General features: G+C 42.4%; 1 protein-coding gene and 1 long non-coding RNA gene across 3 annotated transcripts in view; both read right to left on the bottom strand.

The window, feature by feature from the left end:
• LOC135263748 (contactin-5-like) overlaps positions 1–12,253 on the bottom strand; it is a 382,506-nt gene that overhangs the window by 323,059 nt on the left and 47,194 nt on the right. The window lies entirely within an intron of this gene.
• Positions 7,625–8,931, bottom strand: LOC135262413 (uncharacterized). The gene is made up of 2 exons (XR_010332224.1): positions 8,753–8,931; positions 7,625–8,646 (listed from the first exon to the last, which is right to left on the bottom strand). It is a non-coding gene; the product is annotated as an uncharacterized LOC135262413 (long non-coding RNA).

The following is a 12,253-nucleotide window of genomic DNA, read 5'->3' as shown; positions in this document are numbered from 1 at the left end:
CTGCGATGCAAGGGGCACCAGCTAAAATCTTGCCTAGGGCACCAAATTGGTCAGGGCCGGCTCTGTGTTCCATTTATTAATTTTCAATCTGTCCACACCAGATAACATGAAATGACTTCTATCATTGTCAAACTTGTTACATAATATAAAGTAAAAGAGCAATGTCAATATTATCCATTCAATCTATTAAAACATTTCATATCCTAATCCTCAGTTAGTATATTTTACTTAGATTAAGGCTTATTTAAAACATTGAGTGGAATTGTGTTTTATAGCACTGTATATAAATCCGTGGTAACGATAGGCTGTTAATAACTAAAGTAACCTGAAAATAATTTTGTGGAATATAACCAAGAAGTCTGGTAACATTAACTTTTTTTTTTTTACTCCCAGACCCCAAAAAATTTTTTTTCCAGAGCAAAAAAGTAATACTGCCTTAAAGTTATAGATTTTTAAAATAGATCCTTACAGCTAATAGCACAGTGGTAGACTGAACTTCCCCCAAAGATCCTATTCCTTTTAAAGAACACATTTAATATGGCATTTTAATCTTAGCATGACTCATTAATCAATTTCCTTAAAAGCTCTACCACTCCAGTCGGAAGTGTCGACATCCTGTCAAACATGGGAGATAAAATACAGAGTCAGGTGGAAGAGTGGACACCATCACATGATCAAAACAGAAGCAGACAAATGGGCATATGCTTCTTTAATGAACACTTCAACCCTATTTGGAGGAAAGGCTATCACTTCTTTCACATCCCCTTGCTAATAGCAGATAGTGCCTATTGAAACATTTTAACTGGTGGGAGGAAACTGATTCGCTTTTAATCGATCAATAAGTGCTCTGAGGAAGGGGGGCATCAGTTAGAGGTTGCGGTCCTCTTGTTTTTAGCACTAATTAAAGTCAGAGCCCCTCTGATAAATTTGATGGACGAACGGCGCAGACATGCACTTTGAGGAAAGGGGCGAGACAGTGTTATGATAGGTTTCCTGTTGTCGAGGGAATGATGGTTTCATGTTCTCACTGAATAAGGCAAGACAGGAAAGTACTCAATTTTACTTGCGAGGCCAAGCACGTCTGCTCTAGTGTCACCATTTTCTTTTACCACATTTGATAAATGTTTAAGGAGAGGACTATGATGATGTTAAATATAAATAAGGGATGAACTACGTTGAGAAATTTAGCCTAAAGGATTTCCGGTATTACAGGCCTTTAGCAGACACTCTTATCCAGAGCGACTTACACAACTTTTACATAGCATTGTATCCATTTATATATATTTATATATATTTATATATCCATTGGATATAAATAAAAGTTATTTTTTACTTGATGACTCTGTGTTTGTAAGTCATAGCTGTTTTTCAACAAAATGATTAATTCAGTCAATAATAAAAATGATTAAATCTGAGTAAAACTCATACCACTTTGATGTTATGCAAATCTATATTTTTTCTGGTGTTTGTCTACACTTGTCTACAGTCTCCTACTCTGGCAGAGGATGTTGCAGCAATAACAGGCCTGCAAATGCAGGTGGTCATTCTTTTTTTTAGAAGTAAATATCATTTGTTTTACAAAGTGTATTTTATTTATCTTAAACAAATTGTATTCGTCTTGGACCCTTATTGTGGTCAGACCATACTGTCACACCCAGCCTTGGGGTGAGAGTAGTGCTGGTCCACTCCAGGCATCATTAGGGTTCTACAATGATGGCAAGGACACTGGATCACTTTCAACAGTGTTTATTATTTACAGTGCAGGGTGATAACATGCTCAGTGCAATCCCAACCCAGGCTAATTAATTTTAAGACAGCACTCCATTTGGTCAAAATGATTTAAATATTAGAAAGCATAAACAGCCTTTATCGCAATGCATAATTCAGGCTAGCAAACAAACTAATGAAAATCTATGCTGTTTCACGAGCAGATAAACTGCAGAATTTTGCCTCATATTACATTTTACGCCACCATAAACACAGATATAGTAAAATCCTGCACAAATTTATGGGGTGTGTTCCAACTTATTTTTTCACCTCCTTGCTTCCTTTCCTTGGCTCCTTTCATCGTATGAAAGGCCAAACAAATCAAAAATATGTGAACTTGATGCCTGGAATTAGACGTTGTCAACGTGGCCTCATTCCATTCGCTTAATTTATCTCTTTGCTCCTAGCTCCATCCATCAGAGGACGCAAGGAAAGGAAGCAAGGAAAGAATGCTGGAATGGAGGAATTGATCAATCTCCGGGTCAGTGGAGGACCTCTGTGACAAAGGACAAATAAAATAAGGGGTTTGAATGCACCCATGTTGACAACACGTGATTCCAGATGTAAATTTAGCATATTTTTGAATCTTTTGGCCTTCCATGCTAGGAAAGGAGGCAAGGAAAGGAAGCAAGGAGGTAAGAAAATAAGCAGATGGAATGCACCCTTGGTCGTCTACAGACTATTAAGAGATTTAATGATTTGAACATTTAAAAAAAAAAATTTTTTTAAAGCCTGCTTATTTTTGCTTTTTCATTTCTTTCTTCATTTTTCATATGATGTTAATGAAAAAAAAAGTTTGACCATCTCAGTTCAGTTCCTTTATTTTTCCTCAGCAGAATTATTTTTCTTCATTGCTCTCCTTTCCCTCACCCTTCTGCCCTTTTCTGCTACAGCTCATTGACCGATGATACAAAGCCAAGCAGGAGCGGAGACAAACGTGTCTGTTCAGCACTCTATGGAAACATGTCAGAGAACATAAAGATTTGAAGCTGTTGCAGCTATCAGTTCCCTCCGGCAGGAGGTTGCTTTGATAAGAAGACTGCTTATGTCCTAGATCACTCCTTATCAAGGCCTGTCAATGCTTCACTCTTACATGAGGGAATTTGAAAATCCAAGTGTAGAAATAAGGCAGGTCCTGCTCTCAGCTCTCTGCTGTTAAGAATGACAGCATATGAGCTGAGAATATCCTAGAAGCCCAGCACACTGCAGTGAATAAAGGGCTGTAAAACAAATTTGAGTTAATTGATCATACATGCTGTGAAAATGAAATGAAATGAAATGAAATGAAATGTTTGCTTTTAAATACATATTACATATTGGTAAAACAAGTTTAGGTACTCTTCATTTAGGCCAGACATGCCCAATATTATCAGGGAACGGCTAATGTGGCAGAAGGCTTTTGATCTAGGCCAGCATCTAAACAACTGATTCAGCTAATCAATGACTCAGTGGTTTTCAGGCAAGACCTTGATAAGTTGAATCAGGTGTTTTAATGCTGCGCTTGACCAAAACCCTGCATTGCTTAAGGTAGAGAGGGATTCATTAGTAAAATGTGTCACTATACAAATTATAATTGATTATATTATTACATTAATTACATCATATATTAGTACATTACCTGTTTTCAAGGATATAGTAATATTATAATAACAGAGTCAGATGTAAAGGACTCCTTAATACGTTACATTGGATATATTTTGCATCCGCTGCACAGCACAAGTTATGGAGGACTACAGGAGGACAAGTTACACATATCCCTATATTTTTCAGCTATCTGTGCTGTGATGGGGATGGATTTGTACAGTCATAAGAAATGAAGCACATGACTCTCCATGAAGCTCATCTGCTTTATCTAACATACATATATCCAAGCTTGTAACCTTAAATGCATATTAAACAAATTAAAAATTAATTAGTAGTATGTCACTCAAGCGCAGAGGGGGCCAACCCAGGCTTTTACCAAAGAACATGTGACCCATAGCTAGCTTGACAGAGATCTTTATTATGTAGCATGTTCAGTTAGGAATCTATTGCAGTGTTGTATAACCATGCAATTTCTTTCTGTTGCTTGTGAAATTGTGTACAGGATTAGATTTGTCTCATATTGAGTGTGGATGAGGTTCAGTGATTGATATGGGAATTGGGGCTGAATTGTTCATAATTAGGGAAGAGACATGACTTATTCAGATAACCTGCATAACTATTACTAATCACTATGCAGTTCAATGTATTTACATTAGATAAATGTCTATTTAGAAAAATGCTTTATCAAGTAATAAGCGAAATATGTTAATATGTTCTTAGCCAGCCATACTTTTTCATTGTTAGGATTACCTAGTAACCATTTTTTCAGTATTTACCATTTCATGTATGTTCATATATATAAATTGGTACGTGTGTTTATTAAAAGCCTCAGAAAAAGCTTCCCTAGTTAACTTCAATTGAAGTAAGGGAATGGAATTTCTTCCAAAGAGAAATTTGTTCTGCGTATAGAAAGCCCATTGAAATATAGCCTACAAATTAATCTTTTTTATATGATTGCCCAATACCAGCAGCCACCTAATTCATTTTGAATCATCAGGTGTGACACAAATGTTTTGGTTGCCTTGGGAACACTGGCACAAATGAATCCTGCTGAAAACCATGTGGATCAACAAACCATAGCAATTTGGTAGGGGCAGACCATAACTGTCAGATCAGTATTGAACTAAAGTACTTGTCACAGCCAAAACTAAGCGATCTGATAGCTGACCTCCACACCTGATGTTATGCTCCCATTCCCAGGGCTGAAGAAGGAGATCGCTGTTGCTGTGACAACAATTCTGATGGTTCCTCCTTTCTCACAGCTGGAATGACACTCATAGAGAGAGAGAGAGAGCAGTAACAGGTTCTTTCACTGCACCCCCTACCTATAATCCCCCTTATAAGCTGCTTAGACCAGGGGTGGGCAAAGAGGGCTGTTTCTGTTTCAATGCCAGCAACTGCTCTTTGAATGAGTTAATCAGCTCATTCGTTTACATGATCTGATGTATTAGTTCAATTTCTTAATGAGCTGATAAACAACTGAAGACTCTGTCGCTGTGATCTAATCTACGGGAGAAACGACAGCATACTATATAGCTAATTAGCTCAATGAACCAGGGTAATACAATTTAGCTGTATAGCACCTTTCACACAAGTGCTTGAAAGTGGAGTAATACAATAAAAATAAAAAACAAAATAAATAAAATTTAATTAAAATAAAAAATAAGGGTAGAGTATACGTGTGATAGCAGGATAAGGAGCAGGGAGAGCTGCTCCTCCTCTTTGGCTGCTGTCAGCTGTCCCTGTTTCCTCCCATGGCCAGGGAGGGCTGCAGGACCTGACACGGTGGCAGGCACAGGCATGCTCAGCTGAGGCTGATCAGCAATCAGCTTGGGTATTGTCATTGCTATCTTCAGGTCTTTATAAAGGTACAGCCTGCTGCGTCAGAAGATTTTGTGGAATGCAGCCACTGTATGTTTGGACACCCTATAAACCACTATGACTTTTTTTTGTTAGCTCTCACACTTCAATTTATCCGTTCTGTCTGCATTTTCTTGGTTTTGGGACAAATACTAGCTTTAGGGTAGTACTTACTTCCTGTTTTTGGTGTGTTCTTGCTTAATCTCTGCCCTGCATGCTATTTCCATCTGACAACATGCAAAATTTAATTAGTCTTTCTGGGTTCCATCCTCCAGCTGAAATGAACAGCGAGTAAACACAAACATGTGCACTTGCCCAGTGATCAGCAAATTTGAGCATCGGTGGAACAGGCCGGTTATAACGATTAGTGGATTCAAAAATAAGGACACACAGCATTACTCCCATACAATTTCAGTAGCTCAGGCATTGTCAAGGTCAGCAACCAGGGGAGGGCTCACTGCTTTTTACCAATTAACAAGCATGCAACGCCATGCAGTACACTCAGTCAGTGACAAAATGGACCTTTCTACACAAGCCATGCCTCAAAAATAAGGCTCACTTCTTTAAGAGACATTCCTCCTTGTCCTCTTTAACTGCATCCAAGCTCTTTTCTAAAAGCCTTCCTAGAAAATAAAGGATGTTCTCGGAGTGCAGTTCCTTTTCAACTCACTCTGAAAAAAATATTGTCCTGCATTTGTCTCTGTGATAAAACTGTGATCAATAAAGTCCTGTTTGTTACAAGCTAAACAGGAAATAGTAAGCCTTATTAAAAAGCTCTTCCAAAATTGTACACTGAAAGCGATGCAAGTCCCCCTCCTCCCTTGCCCCGCTAGGCCCTAAGATGAAATGCTAAGAAAGAAAGAAATGCATCTTGGTTCACACGCAGCATGAAGCCTCATTTACACTGCTGCGTATAGTACATCTGTCAGCAAACCATTCCCAAAGTAATGGGAGTGGATGAGGTGGTCTGCCCGAAGTGAATGCGGTGTGGACCTGCTGCAGCACAGCTTTACAGTCTGCATTTTATATTTTCAGGTTGCTGTGCAGTATGGTAAAGTGCATATAAGCTGACGTAAACTGCATCATTGTATCACTGGAGGTGCATCCCTTCTTCTCTTCTCAAATACTGGAGAACAGCAGATATTTTAATCAGCAACTAAAATACTGAAGAACAAGCCTTTTAATTTTCCTATTGCCCTGGCAGAAAAAATAGCAAAAGACAGAGGTTTCACTATCGGATGTTGCTGAAGAGGCCAAGTGATTTTGAAAATAAAGTAACAGAAGCACTGTTCAAAAGTGTTCTGGTGCAGCAAAGGCTACCAAACGCAGTAGTGCAAGGCATGAAAGGCAAGCTGTGTCAATAATTCCCGAACCACAAATTGTGAACAAATTGTTCGGTCTACAAGGCTGTAATCTACCGAGTGCATGTGAAATATGAAAGACTGACCAATTTAACATTCATTTGTCATTGGTTGTCATTAAAGTAAAATACAACTGTAAGAAATGTAGGAATTGGGACGCCCACGGGCACACCACAAAGAACTCAAGAGATGCAAAGCAAACAGAACCGCTATAGATACACAACCAACATGCTGTGCTGCTTCTACATGGCGTTTACACGCCAAGGCCGCAACGCCTGCAGTGTAGATTAGGCTTTAGGCAGGAACACCAGGCTGACATGGAAGAGGGGGAGGTACTGAGCAGGGCAAGGCAGTTCCCGGCCTGCTGTGAGGCTTAATTGCCTCCATTTGCTGTGAACCAATCTGCCCCCCATAGTGAAGTACATATTAAAAATCTTCCACTATCACCAACCACCTCCCACCAAGACCTGCCTGCCGCAAAAGACTGTTTTTTTTATTTTTGATTTGACATCACCAATCCCACACAAATTAGGAATGTCTAATTTGTGAAGTTTGTACAAGCGTGATCATATATGGCACCTGCTGCTGACTTGGGAAAGTTAAGATAACCCACAGTTCTCCTCCGCCATGCCAGCAGTGCTTTTACTATGTGAGCTATCCTCAAAAGACTGCATTGAATTGGCAGCTACCTCCCAGCTTATTAGATTTCTCAGCGTGCAGATCGGAGTGCATCACATCATTGCCACGGTGACCTGTGCTTGATGGTGCTCCATCAGCACTGATAACTCTATGTGATAACTCTTTTTTTTCATAACTAATGGTATGGAGGCATATGTGCAAAAATTTAGTTTGATGGCAATTTGTGTCCAATCTTGCATGTGATCTCTATTTATGGCAGTTATACCACCTTCTACATTGTAATTAACCATTGAGCACCACAGGGAAAAGTATTTATTTGCATGAGACAATGACTGACATTAGGGAACAAGGAGTTCAACACAGAGATGTAACCCCCTCCCACCCCCCTCGGAGATATAATTATCAAAAGGTCGTAATTCCCCTTGGGATGTGTCCAAACAACGCTGTGCAACATGAGTTAATTTTATTTCCATTTAATCAGTTCACAATGTATGCATTTTACAAGAAGCTGAGATGTATGCATAAATACATGTCTTATCACTTGTGGCCTGGTTGTCTGACAGAAATGCATGTCCTATAAGGAACGTATGAGACTATTTATGTTGGAACATGGCTAGGGTTAGGACTGAATGGTATAATCAAAATAATATTTTTAGACCCTTAGATCAGTCATCATATACATCACAACTGGTTTCCATGCATTTATGTAAAGTGTGAAAATATGCTTGGCAACTGAGAAAAAAATTATATATATTTCTTTTCAATGACAAAACATTTTAATCAAGGCACTGTATAATGTAATGCTTGATTACTACCCTTGTTACATTTGTTTGAGCTTAGTTCATAACATCTAGAAAAGCAAGTCAGTGGCAGGGTTCTGTCTGTGAGAGGGAATTGGGGCAGTTTGGGGCCACACCCACAGGTTAAGTAGGCACACACACCTGGGTCCGTTACCAAATCAGCCCATGGCTTAAGTGTGCTTCTTTCCATAGGAGGTGGCTGTGACCTGGAGTCATGCAGAGAAAGACTGAGAAAGAAGAACCCTGCTGAAAGCCTTCATTTTCTTTTGGTTTATTTTCACTTTTTTTGTTTAAATTTGTTACCTTAACCAGGATCCTGTGAGGGTGAACAGTGTTCATCTGGTTTAATTCTCTTTACTGGTTTAACTCTCAATCAATAAAATGCTAGTGAAAACCAGATTAGACAAAGCTCTGTATTAAGCCTCTTATGACAGGTTTCCAAAGTACTGTACTAACACAGGGTTAACCGGAAGGTCTTAAGTTTAGGAAGGTCTTGATTGCAGAGTGGAATTGGAGCCCCGTATCAGTTGATCACCAGCAAGTCTCCTGCTTGTGCTGAAATTAGTGCTTCTGTTTTCCCCACCATTGAGCAGATGCTCCTGAGCAGAGTTCAGAGTGATTTAAAGGTGTATGCACTGTGAAAGCAGAGAACGGAAAAGTTTAAATATGACGTGAGATTTCTTTTACTTCCTGAAAGATCTGTGATTGTAATGATTACAAAACACGCCAAGCGTAACACACCCAGGAGGGAGATGTGGCAGTACCAGGCAACACCGTTGTCTGTCACATGGACAGAAAGAGCGCACTCACACAAACACTTAATAAAATAAACGGACACCTTCACCCCTCACAGGTTCCAGGCAAAAACAATACACTAAAATAACAAAGACAAAAGAAACTTCTCAGTTCCCTGCTCTGTAGCTGGCATCCCAGCTGAGGCTTTCTTTACTTTTAGTGCTCAAAATAAAACAAAACAAAAATAATAACTGTGCTCACAGTGTTAGCTCACATTCTCAGCCCCAAACTGTGTCGAACAGCACACCTTTAAGCATCTGTGCTGATTAGCTAACGCATCCCAGGTGCGTGTGCTCTCTCCACCAGCCGGCACAGCCGAGACCAATCCGCCTCTCCTGCTGCTACACCGAGTTTATATAACAAGATAAAAAGCCATAAAACCACTTTAATAAAAATATAAATATGCTTACTAAACTAAAAAATACTAATAAAATGAAAAATGTCCTTATCTTGTGCCTCAATGTGGTATTCATACCTGTGAGTTCTCAATAACTAATGTAATAATGTTTGATTTCCAAAATTATTTGCCTATTGGCATTAGAATAACACATGAAACTAATAATTAGACAATTATTTTTGGTCAAAAGACCTCTATCCACCCATTAAATGCTGTAATTAATACTGCTGACCTGACTGAATAAAATAATTCAATTATATATGTATAATTCAATTCAATTATATGTTAAGTGTGCATCAGGTACCCGGTTAATACCATTTGACCCAAACCCACGGTCAGTACTTGACTTGATGAGACTTGTCTGCAGATTTTATTGTGATAAACACACACACTTCACCTCTGTGGCACTAAAATGATGGCATGCCGATTAGGGAAATAATTTGTAATTGTTTCAAACTTTTCTTAAATTCTTCTTACTTTTGTTCTTAATAAGAAGTCCTACGAAAAACCAAATTGGGATTCATGAAATGTGCAGACCTTCGGATTTGTGCATATTTTGCAGTGTATAAGAGGATGAATTCCAAATATTCATAAATTAAACGTGAGTGCTTGTTCATGTTTATTTACGAAAGGAAACACTCTAGCAATCCCATGAAAGGCATAATGTGGTGGGGTGGGCGTGGTTTGGGCGTCGGCTGCAGAGAGAGTGAGCGGAGCGGCTCTCGGATCCTTCGTCACAACTGTCAGGTGGAGGTAATCAGCGCCGATAATTATCAATTGTTTGATTGCGCTGATTGCCTCTGATTGTTTTCAACAGTGAGCCTGGGGTTTTTAAAAGCGGAGACTGGGAGTCTTCGGGAGCGAACGCTGGAGAGATGACAGAAGTGCACAGTGTTAAAAGAAATAAAAGAAAACCCTGTGTTACGTGTTTCCGAGCGAAAAGCCGTGGGCTTCAATAAAAGAGCATGGAAGTGCTAAAAACAAACGGTTGTCTCCCGTGAGTCTGTTGGAAGGCAGGAGGGGTGGCACTCACGAGGGGAGCGTCTAGTTGAGACGACCAACATTTCACATAGGAGACAACCATGGAGCACAGCCCGGAGCATGGTGAAACTGCACAACCGGTGGTAGCGCTGACAAGGATGCTGGAGGGGATGGCAGCGATGCAGGAAAGGCAGGCTGCGTTACACGCCGAACAATTGGAGGCTCTGCGTGCACAGACCTCCCTCCAGACTCAGGCGCTGCTGCAGCTGGCTGCTGTGGGAGAAACCAGCTCCCGAGAGCGACAGACCCGGTCCCAAGTAGCTCTCCATCTGCCAAAGATGACCCCGGATGACGACGCGAAGGCATTCCTGGATAGTTTTGAGGGGCGTGTCGATGGAAGCCCAACAAGCGGCACACAGCCTGCCCCCCACATTGTGATCCGAGTACGCGAACCTGAGAAAGGCGGTCCTGGACCGCCTGGGGTACAGCCCGGAGGAACACCGGAGACGGTTCCGGGAGACGACCCTGGCGGGAGAAGACCGGCCGTTCGCGTACGCACAGAGACTGCTGGACATGGAGCGGCGGTGGCTGCGTCCGGAACTCCGGTCAGCAGACGGGGTGGTGGAGCTGGTGACCCTCAAGCGGTTTATAGATAGCCTCCCGGTGGAGACTGCGAACTGGGTGAGGTGCCATCGACCGACCGGATTGGCGGCCGCTGTCACCCTGGCAGAGGACCACCTGGCGCTCTACCCCCGCAGCCAGTCACAGCAGCAGCAGCAGCAGCAAGGATGGGCAGAAACTGCTTCACGCAGGAGAGCCCCGCCTCGTTCCCTTCTTCCCCCCCTTCCTTCCCCCCTTCCCCGTGCCCAAACCCCCTCATTTTCCCGCAACAACCCTTTTTATTCTGTTTCCCCAGCCCCAGGCTCAGTGGCGGCGGGGTTCGACCCACAGAGAGCTCCTCAGACGCCCGGACCGGGGTGTTGGCGGTGTGGACAACCGGGTCACCTGCGCCGTGAGTGCCCGCTCATGGAGGTGGGGCAGGTGGTTCGTGTTGTCGACCCGCCCACCTCCGCTCCCGACCCAGACAGAGCGTACTGTATTCCGGTAAGGATGCAAGGGAGTGAACACCAGGCGCTGTTGGACTCAGGGGCTATGCAGACCATGATTCAACAGAGCCTGGTTCAACCCGAGGCTTTGTTAGAAGCATCAAGGGTGTCTATAAGGTGTGTGCATGGGGATTTACACGAGTACCCTATAGTCTCAGTGGAAATTCGTTGTCAAGGGAAAAAGCATAAAATAAAGGCTGCGGTTAGCTCCCGCCTCTCGCACCCTCTGATTTTAGGCACTGATTGGCCGGGGTTTTGCCAGGCAGCTGGTAAGTTAGGGGGGGTGCATTCACGACGGGTAGGGCTGTGTGATGTGTGTGCTGCTGTCAGTGGTGACGCGGGGTCGTCCGACGCGGCAGAGGGGAGCCTTTCCCCAGTGGAGCCTCCGGTGGAGACTCTGCAGGTACCGGTGTTTCGCCCCATGGAGGATTTCCCACTCGAGCAGTCTCGTAGTCACCCTACGCTTTGCCTTTGACCGTGTGATGTACAATGATGGTCAGCAGGTGCGCCCTGATGCAACACTCACTCACCCGTATTTTGTAATAATTAGGGATAGGTTATACAGAGTGTGTCGTGACACTCAGACTGATGAGGAAATCACCCAATTGCTGGTGCCAAAAAGCTCTCGGGAAATGGTTTTTCAGACAGCTCATTTTAACCCCATGGCTGGTCATTTAGGGTATGAGAAAACACTGAACCGAATAATGGCTCGTTTCTATTGGCTGGGCATTTGGGCCGACGTGCGTCGGTGGTGTGCGTCGTGCCCTGAATGCCAACTAGTAAATTCCCCGGCCATCCCAAAAGCGCCGTTGCGCCCCCTTCCGTTAATGGAGGTCCCTTTTGATAGAGTGGGGCCATTTGATCGGAGCACGCAGGGATACCGCTTCGTGTTAGTTCTGGTGGATTACACGACAAGGTATCCCAAAGCAGTTCCTTCGCGCAGCATTTCGGCAAAAAGTGTCG

This window comes from Anguilla rostrata, chromosome 9 (assembly GCF_018555375.3).
Source record: "Anguilla rostrata isolate EN2019 chromosome 9, ASM1855537v3, whole genome shotgun sequence".
In the NCBI taxonomy this organism is placed as follows: Eukaryota; Metazoa; Chordata; class Actinopteri; order Anguilliformes; family Anguillidae; genus Anguilla; species Anguilla rostrata.
Note: the sequence above shows the minus strand (reverse complement) of the source record. Positions and strands in the feature narration are given on the sequence as shown.